The 24,053-nt window shown below is 35.3% G+C and overlaps 1 pseudogene; it reads left to right on the forward strand.

The window, feature by feature from the left end:
• Positions 1-23,752: 23,752 nt before the first annotated feature.
• LOC149542539 (regulator of nonsense transcripts 1 homolog) overlaps positions 23,753-24,053 on the forward strand; it is a 74,305-nt pseudogene continuing 74,004 nt past the window's right edge.

Consider the following 24,053-nt stretch of genomic DNA (forward strand, 5'->3'; position numbering starts at 1 on the left):
CAACATATGCAAAATGTGGAACCACTTAAGATCAATACAAGGGGGAATTCATGATTAAATTCTTTCTCTATTATTCATCCTGGTTCAAGGCTCCATCGGGAAAGAACCAGTAAGAAAAACCAATGTCTTTGCCACTACATCAAATTCAATTACAATTTATACAATATTACAATTCAAGGAGATTTCTTCAAGGATTCCACAATAGAACTTTTATCAACTGACTTCATTGCATCAAGAGTAAACATGGAGATAACATCAAAAGGAGATAAGTAAAATGAACATACATTCCCACCCGGTTGCACAATAGGTCCAACAATGAACCAATGTAGGGGAAAGGTGGATTTTCTCAATAGGAGAAGTCAATCACCATACCTTCACTTAGCCTTTTCGGGGCTTAAAACTTCAAGAATTTCCATTCTTTCTCAAGGCCCTTTCGAGGCTACATCCACAAGGATTTTCATTCTTTACCATATTCAAGAATTCTCAATAACAACAAGGTATGGGATGACAAGTAGGGGCCCATACACCCTACCCTTTCTCCCTCCTCCCTCCATGAGAGGAGACTCTATACTATTGAGGTCCAACTAATGCCCTTTCCCCAAGCATGACCACTTCTTCCCTACCCAAGGGTGAGTGTTGCCAAATACATCCCCATGAAAATCTCTCAAAAACAATCAACACACCAAGAAGGCATAAGAATAACTTCAAATAAAACAAGATAAAATCTCTCCCAATACCACCCTCAACACACAAGCAAGAAATGCATATCTACACATTGTCTCCAACATAATTCAACAAGATTCAAAACATGAACACACACAAGGAACCATTCATGGAGTGAAGAACTCCTACCTTAGAAAAAAAAGTTATGGCAATGGTGGTTTGAGAAGAGCTTGCTTTTCTTCCTTCAATCTTCAAGACTTCCTCCAAACTAGAGGATTGGGTGACAAAAAAAACTAAAGTTCCCCCAAAAGGCCTCTAAGTATGGTCCTTAACTCCAATATGATTCAAGTAACTCAAGATGGAGGTTGGTTTTACTAACCCAAGTAAAGGACAACCCATTTTCGAAATCAGCCTATAATAGGGTTTTTAAGAGACCCTAAGAGTCAACCTAGGAGGCTAGAGGGTTGGAAAGTACCCCCACCCATACCCTTATCCATAGGGGTGCTTAAAATTAGTGTTGCTAAGCCTTAAAGGCTTATTAGGAACAATTTAAAAGTTAGGAGGATAGCAAGATCAATTTACAACCTTCAAAGAATTACAATATAAGGTTAGCACAAAATTAATAAGTAGTTTAGCTTCGCTTTTCCGTTGATTTGTCTCGGCTAATTTTCCTACACACTCATTGCACACATCAGTAGGTCCAAAACCATATGCATAATGCGAATTACATATTAGAGGGATTATATAAATTAAAGCATCCATTTCTAAGAATTAGTTGTTCATCTAATTCTACTCATATTTCTAACCTTCTGACTTGCATAACCAAATGTGTTAGCGTTGCATACATTTTATTTCATCATTATACATATCTATAAGCATTAAATGGCAAAATCAAATAACTGAAGTAAGCATCATACATCGCAAAATAGCATAACAATGTTCAGTGTATCCAATAATGTTCTGACATGTTAGCATGAGTATTAAAGTAACAATGTGTCACCGGTGCTAGGATGAGTTGGGGCGAGGCCTCACAAAATGTACTAGCATAGTAATAGGTTTTATTATAAGAATATTATTTTTGTTTGTTAGCAACTAAAATTTTAGATAATAATTGTTTATTTTAATTTTAAAATTAAAATTTTATTTCAAGTATAATATTTGCTCATGCAATTTAAAATGCTTTTGTTAAGCTATGAGATAATTAATGTACTTGAATTTAGATTTATAAATATATATTTTTAATTAATCTAATTATCATCAATATATTTATTCAATTTATTAAAAACTTTGGAAATGTCAAGCATAGAATTTCATTTGAGATGAAATTAAAAAAATATATTGTTCATGATAGGAAAATTATAATAGTAATCTCATAGTAAAGTTAACAATAATAAAAATCTATAGAAATAATTAATAGCCCAAAAATTTAGCCCAGAAAAAGGGCTTCTATAAGGCAAAAATGACTCAACCAATCATATAATTTGTTTAATGAAAAAAATCAAATATAAATAATATAACTTTAGACATATTTAAATTATTAAAAAATAGTTGCATGTTATTGGTTGAAATGATAGAAATTTATTAAGTTTTCAGGAAACTGAATGCAATAGTATTTGCCTACGACAAGAACAATAAGAGATTTTGGTCTTTATTTATAAATAAAGTGAGAGTTTAGTTTCTATAATGGTGAGTATTTCTTTAGAATTTGTAAAATAGAAAATTAATCAAAATTATTAAAATGGGTCAAAATCATGTTTACTATATTTTTCTAAATTTTAAGATAAGAAAAAAAAATATTTTATAAAAAAAAATTAGTGTTTTGCTTGTGTAATAATGAGTATTTCTTTAAAATTTATCAAATAGAAAATTAATCAAAGTATTAAAGAGGGGCATAATCATGTTTAGTAATTTTTTTGAAATTTAAGATAAGACTTTTTTGAAAAAAATTAAGATAAGTTCAAATAAGAAAGCAACAAGCAATACAAGAAATAGTTGGCATTAATACATAAATAAATATTTTAAATACTATTGCATAAGGAACAATATTATATACGTCTCACATAAAAAAAACTTAAAATATAAACTATTCAAGAGTTTCTCATAGTTGAAGTATATAACATAATCAATATCTTTGAATTGGTCAAATTATTTGCATCATAAATGTAGCACATATAGACATACATTGATAACTCTATGTATATGGGTTAGGGTTGGGTATAAAACTATCTTTTATCAATACATTTAAATAATGTGTGATAAAATTTAGCATATACCTATAGATATATAATCAAACATACATGTTTTTTTAAAATAACAAACAAATAAGAATGAATCATGAAATAGCTTCTAATCTATAAGCAATTTACAAAAAGTGTATAGATGTGTAATACACTTTCTAGACTTATTTGTGAGAGGAGATATGCATAAAAAATGAGCAAATTGTATATTTACAGGAAAATTAACATTGAAATAGTCTATTATAACATAGTAATCTATATGAAGAAAATAATTTTGGGTGGAAATACTCCTATTCCAAAGTAATTCAATGTTTATAATATACCTGTAGAATTGAAGCCTTTTGCAAGAGTGTCTCTAAACAAAGATCTAATGTAATTTTAATGACATAATAAGAAGTACACAAATCACTAAATAACTCATACTCAATCACCAATAAAGGGAAAAGTTTGAATTATGAATTGAATAGTTCATTTACAAAGAAAGTTGGTTAAAAATGACCCATAATTGCACTATGATTACACCAAATTATAATTCTAAGAAGAAACGTGGCATGTATTTGACTTTTCTCTTCTAGAGAATAATGTATTTGAGGTCATTGCAGAATTTTTCTTGAGAATTCTAGGGATATTTGTTAGACTTGAAGCAAAATGGTGCAAAAAAGTGACTAAAAAACTAAATCATGAGATAAAACTCTCCACTCCAATACTTACAAAACTCAATAGAGTTACCCTAAGTAGGAATAAAAATTTAAATCATAGACTCATGAATTTGGTGTAAGAGTTTAACAAACAAGATAAATAGAATACTATTTCTGATGAAATCACTACTTGTTCTAGCCATTGCCATAATAAATAAACCTTGGAAATAATACAAAATTAGGTGTTCATAAAGTATGAATAATTAGATTCAAGAGATTAAAATATATTCATAATAGATATACCCTTAATTTGATCATAAATAAGTAAATAAATAACTAGTTATGAGTGTCGTGCATAAATTTATTATAAATCAAAATATTTTGTTAAATATTTGCAGATTGACAAAATCCCTTTTTGCACCTATCATAAATTCATATATGCATAGATTTCCTCTATTTTTGTCTACTTTTGCAACAATTATGCGTAAAGCTCTCTCTAGATTAGCGTTGCATTTTATACACTTCTAAAACATTAACACCAATATATGAACCTACCGTTATTTCTTTTTTTCCAATCATGGCTCCACTATTTACTCATTTATCATTTAGATATCCAAGAAAGGTTTATTTAACTCAGGGCCCATTTGGTTGCAAGAAAACGAATACGAGAATAGGAATACATATTCTAGATTTTTTTACCCAAGAATAGAAAATAAGAATATGTATTCCTATTCTTGGTTTGGTTCACATGGATTTCAATGGGGAATAAGTTTATTCCTTGTTTGGTTGTGTAAAACTGGAATTGGAATAAGATTATTTCTTATCTTTTATTTAAATTTAATATTTTTTCCCATATCACCACCCAATAAAAACTAGTTGATTGCAGTTTGCTCATTATTTTTATGGTCTTGTTGATCGGCCTAGCTTTCATGTGCTATTAAGGAAGCCATTGTAGTTGGGAAATCTACCTTTGCTAAGAATTAGTGGGCACAGAGTAATGAGGTTTCTTATAGATATTCTAATTATATTTGGAATTTTCTTTTATCAACATAAACTTTTTCTGAAGCTTGTATATTAGAAAAAGTGATTCTAGATTTTATTTTAGCTAGTTTTTTAATTTGCAAGTTGAATAGTTAAAAGTGTCAATCTAAGAAATTAGTTGAGAGAAGAATTAGGGGCTATAATACATGCCTACATCTTTTGTAATACCCATAAGTAATGGAACATATTAGGCTTTCCAAAAAATTTGAAGATTTAAGTGCTCTATATTACCTAGAAGTACACTCCTGTATTATATATTAAATCTAGTGGAAAGCATTGAGAAAACATTGTTCATGTTCTTCCTTGAGAAACTCACAAATGAAAATGTGGTGCCCATCCTCTTAGAGAACACAAATATGATGACTGAGCCACTCTTCATTATGCAGTCCAAGCAGAAAAAGGTGACAAACAAAAATTTCTTGAAGTTCTTTTCAAGCAATGTGAATAAAAAAAAGATCAAGCAGTCATCTTATGGGCCTCCTTAGTAGGCTTAGGTACTATTGACCAAAATCTAAGAGAAAATGATCCACTTCACAAAGTTCTTCTACAAAAAAAACATGAGTTGAAAGAAACCAATTTGTTGAGAATGAATGCTTCTATGGGCATCTAATGCAATTGGTAAAATGACTCACAAATCACATAATCACAAATCCATAACTTATCACAACAATATTGCACATTTTGAAAACTTATAACTGAATCAACAAACTAGGACATAATTTTCCACTTGAGAAGAGATGATCATAACTTTCACAAATGAAGAGATAAAACTAATTCCTTTTGAGAGAGAGTATAAATATTAGTTAAACACACTTTTCCAAAGTTATAGCTGAAAATGATGCTCATAATTTCTTAAAATGACAATGAAATTAGACCAAACTAAAACAAAAAGAAAGCTAACTCAAATAAGTTTCTAAAAATATGATATTTAGGTCTATATATATTCATATGCATTTATACCAATGGAAAAAATAGTCGGCTTTCTAGAAAATTACATAGAAAATTCACATAAAACTTGCAAAAATAAAAGTCCTTTCATTTCTAGTCTTCTCAAAAATATTTCCAACCATTCCAATCTACAAATCACAACCATTAGATGATATTTTATTGTTTTTTCAATTTCTCCAACTATTGGATACCTCCTATGACTCTTGACCTTCCTCTTTACATCAACTTTTCATATTGTCAAATTTTTCTGACAATATTTTATTACATATTTGAAAACCTAAATTACATTTTCTCATAAATGAACTTTCACTTTATAAAATCCCTAATAACATATAAAAATAGAATATATATGACATTTTATGACATTTTACCCTTCCATGCGTTTATTTACATAATTTGACCATACTAGACAACTTTAACAATCTATTACAAATTGATTCCAAGGCTTAACATAGCCTTACACATTGACTCAAATATATTGACAAACATTAACTTGACATTTTAGAGTAAAAATTAATGAGATATGTAATCTTTATGTCCATTTTTCTAGGTGCTACTGCACCAGCATCACAGAAACTTGAGTGCCAATATTGACAAAATTGAGTGGTACAATTTTCATTGACCCTAAATTTTGTGTTTTTTAACAAAGTAACAAATGGAATAGGAATAAGTATTCCAATTCCACCTATTTAGGTGGAACTAAGATACTCATTTTTTGGGGTAAAAATGGAATATGTATTCCTATTGTATACATATTCGAAATTGCTAAATAATGGACCCAAATGAAGGATTCAAACATTTTAAGAATAAACATATGTCTATTCCAACACTATTCCCATTGCTAATCGAGCCCTTAGAGATTAGTTTTCTCCCTCATTCTAGAAATTCTCTTAAGGTTTTAAAGGAGATATAATTAACATTTTTGTTAAGATTTCATTATAGTTATAGTGACGCATAATTTTATTTTTTTGTTATCTATTTGCTCTACAATATTTTTTTACCTTATTTGTCAGGATGTAAACACCAAAATGGGGGTTTAGGAACTCCTAGAAAAGAATCTAAACATAGTGACCTCCAACATTTTATTTTGGCCTTTAGTGTGCACTAATGATGAAGGACATTGGTTGTAATGGGGCATCATTTATTGTATCTTACAAATATTTTCTTGTTTCCTTTTACTTTGAGCCCTCAGCCTCCTTTTAGTTTTTATCTTTGGACTATTAGTAGGGCCAATATTCATATGATGACCATGATATTGTATATTGTTAAATCTTTCAGTTTTTACGATACTATTTAATTTTGTTAAGGGTATGCGTAGTTTTTTGAAATTTTGAAAGAGGGTAGGATGATCTTCTAGTAGTTGAATCTAACTGATCTGTGGATAGTTGTTCCTTTCTAGTTTGGGTCAAACCCCATTTTTGGTTGCTTCTTAATTTCAAAAACATATAGAAGATTTCTCTAAAGTGATACAATTGTCAAACATGGAATTAGATGACATTGAAATAGTCCTACATGCAATCAATTATGAGCTTGAATCTAAAGAAGCTAGAGATTGTGTGCATAGATTTAAAGTGTAGTTTTGTTTGGGGTATGGCTTGTATACTATGATCTGGATTCCAAATTTTAACCCAGAATCATTAGAGATTGAGTTCTATCCATTTTGGATTTCCTTTCCATGATTTCCTTTAGAATACAGGGATCCGAATATTATTAAAGTTCTTACAAATAAAATTGGCATCTTCTTGAGCCATGATCTCATCCCATATGATTGACCATATCTATGTGTCAGAGTCTGTGTGCTTCTAGATATGAGAGAAATCATCCCATCTAATATTCAGATTAATTCTCTATGGGGGTTATGGAATCAACCTATTCTAGTTTAGGATGCAGACACAATGTCTAAATGGTGTTCAAGATTCAATAAAAGTGTGCTCTAATCATACTACAGATCCAAAACTTTGCACATTTTAGAGATTAACAAAAGATCCTCAAATTTCAGCTGGAAAAGGTCCTATAGTAGAATATTTTTGTACTCCACATCATGATACCATTCTAGACACATCGACATCTTCTGTTCATTACAAATTTTTAGATGCAATGTTCTCCTATTTGTTAAAAATACTTATGCCTTCCGTTCTTTGTTTGATGGAGCATTCTGATAGGACTGCTATAGTTCCTTTCAAGAGAGATGCTTTGATTACATATCATATGAATATTCCAAACACACTATCTTTATTGCCCATTGAACCATCATATTTTAACATTTGTAAAGGATTGGCTGATTGGAAGACTTTTCAAATTGAAGAAAAAATTATTTTAGAATTAGACTCCAACATAATTTTTGATATTGTAGAAGAGGAAGGCTTCCTAGGTGTTAACCACAACAAGAAAAAATTGGATGATTTATTTCAGCAATATCAGTTCTAGTTTCATAAGTCTTCTCATTGTTTACAAGCTAGTAAGAACTCATTCATTATAGGGAATATCTCAAATATTTTTGCTTCTAGGCCTAAGGAAGATATTATAATTGCTAAGGACCCATTGGGAATTGAAGAATCCATATATAACAACATACAAGATTGTCTAATTAATTGGTCTTCTCTACATGAGGATATTGATTTGGGATAGACTGAGAATAATAAGTATTCTTCGCAAGGTCAGACAGATGAAATTTCTTCAAAAATTCCTTTAGACCTTTATGAGTATAATCAAACTCTCTCAATTGCTCAATCTATTTCCTTGAAACAACAAGTTATTAAAACTCCAAAATCAAGAGGACGGGCTAAAGGATCCAAGACTAGAATTGAAATTGCCTCTGGTATTCAAACTACTTTGGATGACAAGTTTGTGGTTTCTAAGAGAGTGACAAGGAGAACAAAAGGTTCTCCTTGTCCACAATGAAGATAAATTCTTGGAATGTCAGAGGTATTAATGCCTCTAACAAAAGAAAAAGGATCAAACACTTAATTGATGATATGAAATCAGATATTGTGTTGCTTCAAGAAACAAAACTTTTGCAACAATCATATGAAAAGACATTATTCAAATGGTCAAAGTGGTCTTCCTTTCATTCACCAAGTATTGGAGCTTCGAGAGGACTTGCAGTTTTGTGGAATCCTTTGTTAATTCAAGGCCAACTCATTCATCAGCATCAGAATTGGCAAATGGTGCAAATCTCAAATTTTGAAATCTCATTTCACATTATTAATGTTTATGGGCCAAATTATACACAAGACAAGTTAAAAATTTGGGATACCTTGACTCAGAAAATAAAATCAGAACAAACTCAATTAATCATTCTCAGGGGAGATTTTAATGCAGTGTTGAGTCAAGATGAGAAATAGGTGGTATCTCTCCTCCTCTTTGAACAATTGAAGATTTCTCCAATTTCATTGATAATAATGGGCTTATGGATATTCCTCCAACTCAAGGAAAGTATACTTGGCCAAATAGGAGAGATGGTTTTGCACAAATTGCTTTTCGGCTTGACAGATTCTTGTTGTCTCAAGAATGGAAATTGCAGCAATTTCAGCTTAGTTCAAATATTTTACCATAATTAGAATCAGACCACTACCCAATCACCTTATCACTTACTTGAGCTACAGATATCAAGCATTATCAGGGTAAATCCTCATTCAAATTTGAACGTATGTGGCTTCGTCATCCTCATTTTCTCCATCATCTTAAGTAGTGGTGGGTTAGTGCACCTTTTGTTCTAGGTTCTAAGATGCATCAATTTGAAATGAAGATGAAACATATTAAAAAACACTTTAAACAATGGAATTGGGATATCTTCAAAAATGTCTTCAATCAGAAAGAGACTGTCAGGGTACAATTGGAGGATATTCACACTAATATCATTCAAAATGGGATGACAAATGATACATATATTAAACAAAAAATATCTTTAGAATGAGTGGGAAGAGTTGTGTGGAAGAGAAGACGAATATTGGCGTCAAAAGTCTAGGGAGTTATGGCTTCAATAAGGGGATAAGAATACTAAATATTTGCATGCTTTAGCACAGCAAAAAAGAGCAGCCAAAACAATCTTTAATATTAAGGACTTAGTAACAGGTGATGTCTTAATAAATTCACAACATATTAAAGGGGAAGGTGTTAGGATTTTTAAGAATCTTCTTGCACCAGCTGAATTTCCAACACCTTCTCCTTCACAAGTGGCAGATCTTCTTCAAGCCATTCCAAAATTGGTGTCTCTGAAAGATAATAATATGCTTATGAAACTGATCTCATTTCAAGAACTTCAAAAGGTTGTCTTTTCATTCCCTCTGGAAAAAGCTCCGGGTCCTAATGGATTCATAGCACTATTTTTCCAATGCTTCTATGATTTTGTTGGTTTTGATCTTTTGGCTGCAGTGGAAGAGTCTAGGAAGTGCAAATCAATGCTTAATTATTTTAATACCACCAACATTGCAGTTATTCCTAAGTTGAAAGAGCTCAAAACATTTTTTGATTTTAGGCCTATCTCTCTTTGTAATCTTACATATAAGATTATAGCAAAGGTAATATACTCTTGTCTTAAGCATCTTCTTCCAAAGCTAATTTCTCCAAAGCAAGGGTGTTTTGTTCCTCGTAGGGAAACTATGGAGGGAGCAATGATTTCTCATGAAGTTCTTCATTCTATAAGTATGAATCAGTCTCCTTCTTTCGTAATCAAGCTAGATATGACGAAGGCCTATGACAAAGTTTGTTGGTCATTTCTTCTTCAAGTCCTCTAGTAGATGGGTTTTTCAAATCAATGGTGTAAATGGATAAGAGCATGTATCTCTGGGGCTTGGTTTTCAGTCATATTTTTTTTTTTTTTTTTTTAAATTTTAATCCAAAATCTAAACTAACATAAAAAATTTCTCCAACATATTTGTGACCATCTAAAAATTAATTTATTGTTTACCATTAAAATTGATGACTAGAATAAATTCAATAAATCAATATTTTAACCCAAACTTTATTTGAACTAACGTAAGTTGAAGTCCATATTAAAATCGATCTATAAAGCTCCCAATAGCATTTAGTTGATTAATGAAACATTAAAATTATTCCAATTAAGATATTCTAATTTCCAAGTTAAAACTTTTAGGATTAGAACAAAAGAAAAAGTAACCTAATAACTAAGTCACCAATCTATTAACAATTTAAAACTAATCTTAATTTGAAGGAAAACATGATAACAAAGTAATAATAATTGACAACTGACACTATATAGATCTTACTCACATTAATAATAAATTTTAAAAAAACTCTCTAACTCAATTGTAATAAACAAAATTTGACAACTTAAGAGTATCAATACTTACCACCCAATGTTTAAAACTAAATATGCCAATTAGTATATATAAAACATCTTACGCAATTTTAAGCACTAACCATAGTACATGTGAATTGAATATAGATATATGTGTTTAACAACGTATATGAGAACTAATCCATGCTAAGAAAAGAAAGGAACTTTAATTAAAAACAATAATTAAACACTATCCTACCACTACCCCAAGATCTTGGCACTTGGCCTCCCCCCGCCCCATATTCCAATGAAATCTTGGGCAGATCCCAAGATGCTTTGCGCGATCCTCCAAGACTGTACTGCGCAGACCCTGCTTCTCCTCCTCATTGCATGCCAGGCAAGCCTCCTTCATAGTGGATGCTTGGGGAGAGAGGGAGTCAGCAAAGTTGGATAATGTTGATATTGCTTGTGTTTGGAATGGTCCTCTCGAAATGCGCATGTCCCTGCCTTCCAACTTGGTGCCCAAGGGAAATAAAGATGTCAGCGCCTAGTACAAGTTTGCTGCGCTAAGTCATGGATAGCGTGCTATGTGGTGGGGTTTTAGGTGAAGGTTTAGTTGGGGGGGTAGTAATGTCAAAATTTTATTAGGTGGGGGTTTCATAGGAAGTGTCAACAATAAATACTATTGCCACCAAATTGTAATTTAATAATGTATATTTGTATCAACGAATTTGATAGATAATTTTCTTTCATTATTATTTTTTTTTAAAGGCATCAAGCAAGAATATGCTCTGTTGCCTTTGGGTCAAAATTTTGAAATTCTCATAAAAATTCCAGAGAGCAAATCTGCTCCTGGAGGTGCTCTTTTTTTTTTTCTAAGCAAGAATTTCTCATTAAGCTATAATGTATTGGTATTATGAAATTTATGGTCCCTATCCTTGTGATAACATTGATTTTTACTAAACAAACATATTAATACAAGGGAATGTGTAAGGTCATAATCTTTTTATTCTTCCTCCTATAATTTATGTTTAATCAATCATCATATGCAAGGTGTAGGTTCCTTTATATTCAGAATACAAGTGATGCATATTTCTTACTCAAATCTGATTGAGTCAGTTACGAAATCTAACAATGAGGGAGTTAACTTTGTGATCACAATGTAGGATTTTTATCTCTTCTTATTACTTAAACATCGAATTGGAACTTCAACATATCAAATTGCTTCTCATTAACATAATTAAAACTTGAAAATTCATAAACCATGACATTATCTTTGATTCTATTCTCCCACTTATATATATGCAAATTAATTTATTATATTTTGATGAGCACTCTTACAACTGAACATTATGATCAAATATTATGAGAACCAAATACACCCAACCATTATTTTATTGGCTAACCTGATTCAAAGGCTCTGCCGAGAAAGAATTAGGAAGAAAACCCGACTTCATTGCCATATACAATAAGGTTTAAAAATACAATTTACAATAGGATCTCAATCCCCGTTTTCAACAATTTTATCAAATTTTCTTCATGATCAAATCAAGGAGTTTGTAATATTTTCTGAATCTCATTTTAAGAACCATGGAGGATACCAATAACTGATCGGGTGACAACCAAGAAGAACCAAAAGAACATCAAGCATGCATAGTCACAACTAGTTTCCACAATAAGATTCACAATGGATCAAGACTAGGGGGAGGTGGATTCTTCCAACTAGAGAAGTCAAGCACAACACCAATTCAGATGCCCAATCGGGGCCAATAACCAAGAACTTCTATTCTTCCATTTGAACTTGCCATACTCATACCAGGTTTGTGCTGACGGGTAGGGGCCCATAACACCCTACCCTTTATCCCTCTTCTCATCCTGAGAAGAGACTCTACATAGGTTCGAGTCCAACTAAATAGACCTCTCCCAAAATTGGTCACTTCTGCTCTCTCCTAGGGTGAGTAATACCAAAACACCCATGCAAGGAAACTCAAAATTGCAAACATAAACAAGAAAGGAAAACAACCAAAATAACAAGGTTTACAAATCTTCCCAACATACCCACAACCATACAACAGTAAAACAACAACAAGCTAACAAGAACATGAAACAAAACAAATAAACTGAATGAGGGAGATGGGAGTTTCCTACCTTCACAAAGAGGTAATGGCAATGAACCAATTTGAGTAGAGTATCCCTCCTTCCTTAAAGCTTCAAGAATTCTTCTCTAAATGTAGAGATTGGGTAACCAAACCACTAGACCAAGGAAGACCTCTAAATAAGCCTCCAACTCAACCACCCAAAAAGGAGCAATAACTATTGCCACCCACTAGCCACACTAGAAACTCCTAACTCAACCTACACCATGGTTAAACCCTAAGAGGAGGTGGGGTAAGACAACTCATGACAACCACTTGAAATTTTCGCACAAAGGCAAAAAGGGACTTTTTGAGTGCCCTCAAAAGTCAAAGCTAGGGGCTTAGGGGTTGGAAAAGACCCCTAACCCATACCCATACCCTTTGGTTAGAATAAAAACATGCTAAAAGCCTTAGGAAAGAGGTTTAGAGAAAAAATAAAATCTAGGAATAAAATAGGTCCATCTAACAACTCTAACTAGCAAAAATAAGCACATAAACATTTTACGAGTGTCAAGTGACACTGAAAGAACATAATTACAAACAATAGGGTTTCCAAATTTTTTGCACATGGAGATCAGTTTTGTTCCTCCGTAGGGTTTCTCGGCTAAATATCTGCACACTCATTACACACATCAGTAGTCCCGTAAAATCACATGTATATAAACGTATATGTATCAAAAAATTTCATCATTTAAAACATACATTAATAAAGTTTCTTCTCCCTTCATAATTCTTAACCATTTGAAATATCTTAAATCAAATCTCAATCCTACATCTACTGATTTCATCAACATACATATACATGAACCTTAAATGAAAATCATCAAATATATCTTGAAATAACATCACACAACATGAAATAATAAAATATGTTCTAAGCATCAGATAATGTCTCGACATCTTGAGTCACGGATAACAAAAATAAGAGTAAGGTATCACTATGCTATGATGGGTCGGGGCGAGGCCTCACATCCTCCCCCACTAGGCATGAACTTCCTCCTGGAGTTCATCAAAAAGGTATGGGTACTGAGATCGCATATGTGCTGCATCCTCCCATGAAGCTGTGACCTCATCATAACAATCCCATTGGACCCTAACCTAGTCCAGCTCTCGGCCTTGAAGTGCTAGGGTCTATCAGGCAATAATGCGGATAGGCTCTAGTGCTAGCTGTTCATCCGACTCCACCTATAAAGCATCCCAATCTATAATATGAGACTCATCATAAATGTATCTTCTCAGTACAGAAATATGAAACACATCGTGGATGCGTGATAGGCTAGGTGGCAAAGCTAAACGATATGCAACAGGTCCTATCCTCTTAAGGATCTCAAACGGCCCAACAAACTGGGGTGCCAACTTAGAGCCCTTTTCGAGTCGAATCAGACTCTTGTGTGGTCATACCCTCAAGAAAACTCTATCACCCACTTGATACTCTCGATCTATCCTCTTCGCATGTGCATACTTCTTCTGCCTATCCTGTGCCTCTCTCAGGCGCTGTCTAATCAGGGTCACCTGCTGTTCCATCTCCTTTTCCAACTAGGGCCCAATAGATACTTGATCCTCGATCCTATCCCAACTCAAGGGTGTCCTGCACGGTCTCCCATACAAAGCCTCATATGGCAGCATACCTATGGAAGAATGATGCCCATTGTTATAGGCAAACACGACAAGATGAAGGTATTCCTCCCATTTGACCTGATGGTCCATCACATACATATGCAGCATGTCCTCCAAAACTTGATTCACTCACTCGGTCTGGCCATCGGTCTGAGGATGGTATGCTGTACTAAAATTGAGCCTAGTTCCCAAAGCCGACTGCAACTCTCTGCAAAATGAAGAAGTGAACAAAGAGTCTTTGTCAGATATGATCTTACGGGGAACACCATGAAGTCTAAAAATGTCTCGCAAGAACACCTGAGCTATGTCTAATGCTATAAATGTAGTACGCACAGGTGATAAATGGGCAACCTTGGTCAATGTGTCAACTATCACCAAAATGGCATCATGGCAACGAGATGACATAAGAAGACCAACAATAAAATCCATAGATATAGTGTCCCATTTCCACACTGCAATCTCATGTGGTTGGAGAAGCCCACCAGGATGATGGTGCTCCGCCTTCACCCTCTAGCACTCGAGGAATCTCGCAACTATGCTAGCAATCTACACTCTCATGCCTGGCCAATGATACAACTGCCTAAAATCTACATGTAACTTCTTAACACCAGGGTGCGCTGCATAAGGTGCTCTGTGAGCCTCAAGTACAATGAGCTCGTGCAAACCCCCAATGGAAGGTACATACATACGTCCCCTATGATGCAAAAGTCCATCGATCTCCAAAGAATATTCTGCAAACCTCCCTTCCAAGGGTCTCTGAGAATGTACTAACTGACTTACTTCTGCATAAAGCTCATCAGTTGATAAGTGCTGCAAAATCCGCTCTCTCAAGTCAATGCAAGTAGTCACAGATGAAAGTTCATGGTGCCTTCTGCTTAAGGCATCTGCAACCACATTCTCTTTTCCCTTGATGTAGTGAACATCAAAATCATACTAACACAGGAACTCCATCCACCTTATTTGCCTAGCATTAAGGTTTGGCTGGGAGAATATGTGTTGCAAGCTCTGGTGATCTGAATGAAGCTCGAATCTATGACCCAGAAGGAAATGTTGCCATCTCACCAAGGCGTGAACCACTACCACTAGTTCTAGGTCATGAGTAGGATAATTGAGTTCATGAGTCTTCAACTTCCTAGACTCAAAGGAAATAGGGCGTCCTTCCTGCATAAGGACTGCTCCTAAACCATCTAAAGATGCATCGGTGTATACCACAAAATCTGCAATAGGATCTGGTACTGCAAGAATTAGTGCACTCGTGAGGGCTCTCTTGAGCTCTTCAAAATCTCTACCACACTTCTCCGTCCACTCATATGATGCAGGAGCATCCAGAGGTATTAGGGCAATCCTGTGTCACCCAAAAAAAAATGTACTTAGACTTAGTTTCTATTTTATGTCTTTACATTTTTGGATACCCATTTGGCTCAAATAAAGGTTCCAACTCTCATAGTTCAACGATCAGTGCATTTGAAAATCTTGAAAAAATAGGAGCATGCAATTTGACCATCATTTTGGTGACCTAGAAGGTGCGACTTGGCCAGATGAATGTAATTGAGATTTAGAGCATTCCAGAAAAAGAATCAGGTCAAAAGGCCCCATGATTTGAAAGTTATTGAAGTTTTTCGAGTTTTGGAGACCTCCTAAGAATGCTTCAAAGTCAGGTTTGGGGCATTAAATGACCTCAAAAAGGGTCAAAAAATGGGGGACGAGCCAAGCTTGTCTATAGGGCTATAGAGCACTTCGAGAGCTTTCCGAAAATGTAAATAGTTTGTCAATCAGAGCTACGGTTCAAAAGTTATGCCTCCCAAAAGTTCGGCTACCGTTTCTAGATTCTTCTAGATTTGCACCGACTTCTAACGCGGCTTCTGGAACCTTCTGTTTTTTCGGTGGATGCCTACTAGCACTTTCTAGAATGTACTCCTAGTCCTTAACCCTCTAGGGTCTATTTAAGGAGATTTTTGGCATTGTAAAAGGCAGTTCGAATTGGAGCTTGAGAGGAGGTGCTCAAAGGAGAAATATTCTCCAGATTTATGCTATTGTAAGCCCGTAGGGCATGTTTTGAGTTTATTTTCTCTGCACTGTTTGTACCAGCTTATTTTCTCAGTTAATATAATTCCCCCTTTCTATTGTGTCTATTCTGGTTGTTGGGTTGTGTTCCCATCATCATACTTCTTCCCCTTCCTCTGAAGAGAAGTGATGGGGTGGGCCAACCTAGAGAATCCTGAAATGAAGCGTCGTTAATAACCTACTAGCCCCATAAAGCTCCTCACTTTGGTAACACTGGTGGGTGCTGGCCAATCCATGATAGCCCTAATCTTTGATGGGTCTAGTGAGACACCATCAACCGATATGACATGACCCAAATAGTGTATCTTGGGTCTAAAGAATGCACACTTCGACAAGCTGCCAAACAACTGATTCTCTCTCAGCCTCTACAATACCTGTCTCAGGTGTTCTTCATGCTCTCTCTCATCATGAGAATAAATTAGAATGTCATCAAGAAACACAATCATAAACTTATCCAAAAAGGCATGAAATACTCCATTCATGAAGCTCATGAATACAATTGGCGCATTCGTAAGGCCAAAAGGTACCACGGTGAACTTGTAGTGACCATACCTAGTACGAAAAGCTATTTTGGGGATGTCACTATCCACAATTCTCAACTGATGGTAACCCGACATTAGGTCAATCTTTGAAAATACTCGAGCACCCTGCAACTGGTCAAAGAGATCATCGATTCTGGGAAGAGGATATCAGTTTTTGATGGTCACCTTGTTCAATTGTCGATAATCGATACACAACCTAAGTGAACCATCCTTCTTCTTGATGAAAATCACTGGTGCACCCCAAGGTGACACACTAGGTCGTATATGCCCCTTCTCCAAGAGTTCTTCCAACTGAGCCTTTAGCTGACTAAGCTCATGAGTAGTCATCCTATATGGTGCTCTTGAAACTGGCTCAGCTCCTGGTACTAGGTCTATGTGGAAATCCACTGCCCGCGGTGGAGGAATACCAGGAAGCTCTGAAGGAAACACATCTGCAAACTCCTGAAGGATTGGAAAATCATCAAGGGATGGCTCCCTTTTTGAATCTTTCTCTCGATCACTGATAGTGATAGCAAATAACTGACAACCCTTTCGCATGCACCGTCTAAGCTGCATAGCAGAAATCATACGAAGGGACACTGGCCTCTTCACTCCGAAGATCTCCCTAGAGATACCATCATCATCCACACATTCCACCCTATTCTGTCGAAAATCCACCTTGGCATTGTGGGCACAAAGGCAATCCATGCCAAGGACAACATCATAAGAACCTAGAGGGGTAATGCGTAGATCAGTCCTAGTGGACATGTCTCCAATCTGCATCTGAAAACTCCGCACCATGGAACTAACTGACACTCTAGCTCCCGAGGCTAACTCTACCTCCCAACTAACATCCTGTTTAACTGCCACTAGCCCATAATGCTCCACCACAAATGGAGATATAAAAGAGTCAATAGCTCTGAAATCAAATAAAACTGGAACCATATGGCCCTGTATAATACCTATAGCCTTGATAACTGTGGCCTGATGCTCAACCTGGCGGTTGTCAACCACTACAAAAACTCTATGGGATCTACCCATGTCACCAATTGTAGGCTCTGAAAAAGCCCTGCTCTAACCACTGGATGCCTGTCCCTGCGGACACTCCGTAGCTATATGACCCATGCCGCCACAAGTGTAGCATGGTCTGTGAGAATAAGATCGTGCACCCTGTGACCCAAACTGCTGTGGGCCTCCTGATCTGCTAGATTCGCTGAATCCTCCCCTAGAAGACTGCTGAGTCTTCATTGACAGAGACTATGGGACCTGTACTTTCTGCTCCTACCTAGGACCCTGTGACTACCACTGCTTGGGCTTAGAGCCCTGGTAACCATGAGAAGGTTTCTGCTGCTGTTGCTAGGGTTTTGGCTGTTGAGACTGTTGGCCCCTAGAGGGCCCTGCTGTATAATTCTGATTCCCTTTCCAAGGGGGTTTCTGCTGGAAGGAGTTTTGGTTCTGAGGCCGATCCCGTGACTCCTTCCTCCCTCGAGTATCCTCAGCAACCAGTGCTATCTCCACTGCTTGTCTGAAAATGGTAGGGAAGGCCATCCTAACTGGGCCTTGAAGGGAGAGATTCAGACCCATGATAAAGCGATGCACCCATAGTTTCTCATCCTTCATGTATTCCACATAGGGAAGGAGCTTGAGAAACCTACTCTTGTACTGAGCCATTGTAAGGCCTCTCTAATAAAGAGAATGGAACTCCTCTATCTACTTCTGCTGGAAATGCTCTGACAAGTATCTCTCTCAAAATCTTTCTAGGAAAGATTCCCATGTAAGGGTGTCCATCCTCACTCCACCAATGATCTCCTCCTAATGCCACCAGTTGGAGGCATCCCCTCTTAACTGATGAACTACAAGTTGTGCTTTTAGATTACTCCCATAATGGTGTAACCCAAAGCACCACTGTAAGCTCTGCAACCATGCCTCTGCTACTGAACCCTCAGTGGTATCGGTAAACAATGGTGGTCCGAGTCGAATCAATTCCATGATGTCATCCCCTACATGTCTAGGAGGTTTTTCAAAAGGGGGTCCTCTCTGGTGTATGGACTCTTCCTCGTGATCACCCTGACCCTCTATCTGTCTCGGTGGGGGACTCCTAGTCCTCTCTCTGACTCTGGGCCCGCCTCCTCCAGGTCCCTCTGCTTCCACTACTAGAATCTGCTGGACTGGCTAAACTATAGGTACCACTCTCTATTGAACTACACCGATCAAAGTCTGGAGTGCATCAATAATGTCATGATTTGGGTTTGGTGGTGGTGGAGGTGGAGGTGGTGGTGGAGGTGGTGGTGGTCCACCCTCCTATCCCACTCTACCACCCCCAGTCTTATGACCTCTGCCTCACCGGTTGCAAGTAATAGGCGGCATCTACACAATTAAAAGATTGAGTTAAGTTTAGGAAGCATAATGGTTTAAGGTTCCTAGTGTTGAAACCTGGCTCTGATACCAAAATGTCATGCCCAAACCAATCTAGGGCAAAACACACACACAAAGTTTTTTTTTTTAATTTTAAATTTCAATCCAAAATCTAAACTAACTTAAAAAATTTCTCCAACATATTTGTGACCATCTAAAAATTAATTTATTGTTTACCATTAAAATAGATGACTAGAATAAATTCAATAAATCAATATTTTAACCCAAACTTTATTTGAACTAACGTAAGTTTATGTCCATATTAAAATCAATCTATAAAGCTCCCAATAGTATTTAGTTGATTAATGAAACATTAAAATTATTCTAATTAAGATATTGTAATTTCCAAGTTAAAACTTTTAGGATTAGAACAAAAGAAAAAGTAACCTAATAACTAATTCACCAATCTATTAACAATTTAAAACTAATCTTAATTTGAAGGAAAACATGGTAACAAAGTAATAATAATTGACAACTGACACTATATAGATCTTACTCACATTAATAATAAATTAAAAAAAATCTCTCTACCTCAACTCTATTAAACAAAATTTGACAACTTAAGACTATCAATACTTACCACCCAATGTTTAAAACTAAATATGCCAATTAGTATATATAAAACATCTTACGCAATTTTAAGCACTAACCATAGTACATGTGAATTGAATATAGATATATGTGTCTAACAGCATATATGAGAACTAATCCACGCTAAGAAATGAAAGCAACTTTAATTAAAAATAATAATTAAACACTATCCTACCACTACCCCAAGAACTTGGCACTTGGCCTCCCCCCACCCCATATTCCAATGAAATCTTGGGCGGATCCCAAGATGCTCTACGCGATCCTCCAAGACTGTACTGCGCAAACCTTGCTCCTCCTCCTCATTGCGTGCCAGGCAAGCCTCCTTCATAGTCGATGCTTGGGGAGAGAGGGAGTCAGCAAAGTTGGGTAATGTTGATATTGCTTGTGTTTGGATTGGTCCCCTTGAAATGCGCATGTCCCTTCCTTCCAACTTGGCACCCAGGGGAAATAAAGATGTCAGCGCCTAGTACAAGTTTGCTGTGCTAAGTCATGGATAGCGTGCTGTGTGGTGGGGTTTTAGGTGAAGGTTTAGTTGGGGGGGTAGTAATCTCAAAAGTTTATTAGGTGGGGGTTTCATAGGAAGTGTCAACAATAAATACTATTGCCACCAAATTATAATTTAATAATGTATATTTGTATCAACAAATTTGATAGATGATTTTCTTTCATTATTAATTTTTTTTTAAAGGCATCAAGCAAGAATATGCTCTATTGCCTTTGGGTCAAAATTTTGCAATTCTCATACAAATTCCAGAGGGCAAATCTACTCTTGGAGGTGCTTTTTTTTTTTTTTTTCTAAGTAAGAATTTCTCATTAAGCTATAATGTATTGGTATTATGAAATTTATGGTCCCTATCCTTGTGATAACATTGATTTTTACTAAACAAACATATTAATACAAGGGAATGTGTAAGGTTATAATATTTTTGTTCTTCTTCCTATAATTTATGTTTAATCAATCATCATATGCAAGGTGTAGGTTCCTTTATATTCAGAATACAAGTGATGCATATTTCTTACTCAAATCTGATTGAGTCAATTACGAAATCTGACAATGAGGGAGTTAACCTTATGATCGCAATGTAGGATTTTTATCTCTTCTTATTACTTAAACATCAAATTGGAACTTCAACATATCAAATTGCTTCTCATTAACATAATTAAAACTTGAACATTCATAAACCATGACATTATGTATGATTCTATTCTCCCATTTATATATATGCAAATTAATTTATTCTATTTTTATGAGCACTCTTACAACTGAACATTATGATCAAATATTATGAGAACCAAATACACTCAACCATTATTTTATTGGCTAACCTGATTCAAAGGCTCAACCGAGAAAGAATTAGGAAGAACACCCGACTTTGTTGCCATATACAATAAGGTTTAAAAATACAATTTACAATAGGATCTCAATCCCCGATTTCAACAATTTTATCAAATTTTCTTCATGATCAAATCAAGGAGTTTGTAATATTTTATGAATCTCATTTTAAGAACCATGGAGGATACCAATAACTGATCGGGTGACAACCAAGCAGAACCAAAAGAACATCAAGCATGCATAGTCACACATGGTTTCCACAATAAGATTCGCAATGAATCAAGACTAGGGGGAGGTGGATTCTTCCAACTGGAGAAGTCAAGCACAACACCAATTTAGATGCCCAATCAGGGCAAATAACCAAGAACTTCCATTCTTCCATTTGAACTTGCCATACTCATACCAGGTTTGTGCTGACGGGTAGGGGCCCATAACACCCTACCCTTTATCCCTCTTCTCATCCGGAGAAGAGACTCTACACAGGTTGGAGTCCAACTAAACAGACCTCTGCCAAAATTGGTCACTTCTGCCTTCTCCTAGGGTGAGTAATACCAAAACACCCATGCAAGGAAACTCAAAATTGCAAACATAAACAAGAAATGAAAACAACCAAAATAACAAGGTTTACAAATCTTGTCAACATACCCACAACCGTACAACAGTAAAACAACAACAAGGTAACAAGAACATGAAACAAAACAAATAAACTGAATAAGGGAGATGGGAGTTTCCTACCTTCACAAAGAGGTAATGGAAATGAACCAATTTGAGTAGAGTATCCCTCCTTCCTTCAAGCTTCAAGAACTCTTCTCTAAATGTAGAGATTGGGTAACCAAACCACTAGACCAAGGAAGGCCTCTAAATAAACCTCCAACTCAACCACCCAAAAATGAGCAATAACTATTTCCACCCACTAGCCACACTAGAAACTCCTAACTCAACCTACACCATGGTTAAACCCTAAGAGGAGGTGGGGTAAGACAACTCATGACAACCACTTGCAATTTTTGCACAAAGGCAAAAAGGGACTTTTTGAGTGCCCTCAAAAGTCAAAGCTAGGGGCTTAGGGGTTGGAAGAGACCCCTAACCCATACCCATACCCTTTGGTTAGAATAAAAACATGCTAAAAGCCTTAGGAAAGAGGTTTAGAGACAAAATAAAATCTAGGAATAAAATAGGTCCATCCAACAACTCTAACTAGCAAAAATAAGCACATAAACATTTTACGAGTGTCAAGCGACACTGAAAGAACATAATTACGAACAATAGGGTTTCCAAATTTTTTGTACATGGAGATCAATTTTGTTCCTCCACAGGGTTTCTTGGCTAAATATCTGCACGCTCATTGCACACATCAGTAGTCCCATAAAATCACATGTATATAAATGTATATGTATCAGAAATTTTCATCATTTAAAACATACATTAATAAAGTTTCTTCTCCCTTCATAATTCTTAACCATTTGAAATATCTTAAATCAAATCTCAATCCTACATCTACTTATTTCATCAACATACATATACATGAACCTTAAATGAAAATCATCAAATATATCTGGAAATAACATCACACAACATGAAATAATAAAATATGTTCTAAGCATCAGATAATGTCTCGACATCTCAAGTTACGGATCACAAAAATAAGAGTAATGTATCACTATGCTATGATGGGTCGGGGCGAGGCCTCACAGGTTTCTTCTCTTCTACTCAAGGAATTAGGCAAGGATATCCTCTTTCTCCAGCTTTATTTATCATCATGGCTGAAGCCTTTAGTAGAACCATTAGGCATTATCATCTTTTAGGAAAATGGAAGGAAGCAAACATTACAGGCACATCTATTTCCATTACACATTCTTTATTTGCAGATGATACACTCCTATTTGGTATATCACAAGTGTCAAAAGCTAGACAAATAAAGAAGATTTTGGAGTTGTATTCAGATGTCTCAAGGCAGAAAATCAATTCAAATAAGTCAAAAATCTTTCCTTTCTACACCAACAAACTGATATCAGACAAAATTGATAGAATTTTGGGATTTTTAGAGGACTTTCTTCCATCAACATATCTCAATGGAATTCCATTTTCATGGGATCGAATAAGACAAGCTACTGGAATTCAGTTATTCAAAGAATTAAGTCTAGAGTGGTAGCTTGGAAAGCCAGATGGCTTTCTTTAGCAGGAAGAATTCTACTTATAAAATAAGTACTTTCAACAATCGCAAATTACTATATTGTAGTTCTTAAAGCACTGACATCAATCTTATTACAAATCCAAAACTTTATTAGAGGTTTCCTTTGGGCAGGAAATATGAATGGAGATAAAAAGATTTCACTTGTATCACTTCATGACATGGCTCATATTCTATCCATTGGTGGAGCAGGTATTCATGATTTGACTAAAAGAAATGTAGCTTTTGGTGGGAAACTCATTTGGCATATGTACACTAAACCTCAATCATCATGGTGTCAGATAATACAACAAAAGTATTTAGATAATAATGACCCCACAAGAATTTTTTCAATTCTTAATCTCCCTAAAGGCTGTGTGATTTGGGATTTTATGATCTCTTCTAGAGATATTGTTCTTAAATATATTTCTTGGGAGTTGA

The sequence above is a fragment of the Cupressus sempervirens genome, chromosome 8 (assembly GCF_028749045.1).
Source record: "Cupressus sempervirens isolate cs-2001-9-10 chromosome 8, ASM2874904v1, whole genome shotgun sequence".
Classification (NCBI taxonomy): Eukaryota; Viridiplantae; Streptophyta; class Pinopsida; order Cupressales; family Cupressaceae; genus Cupressus; species Cupressus sempervirens.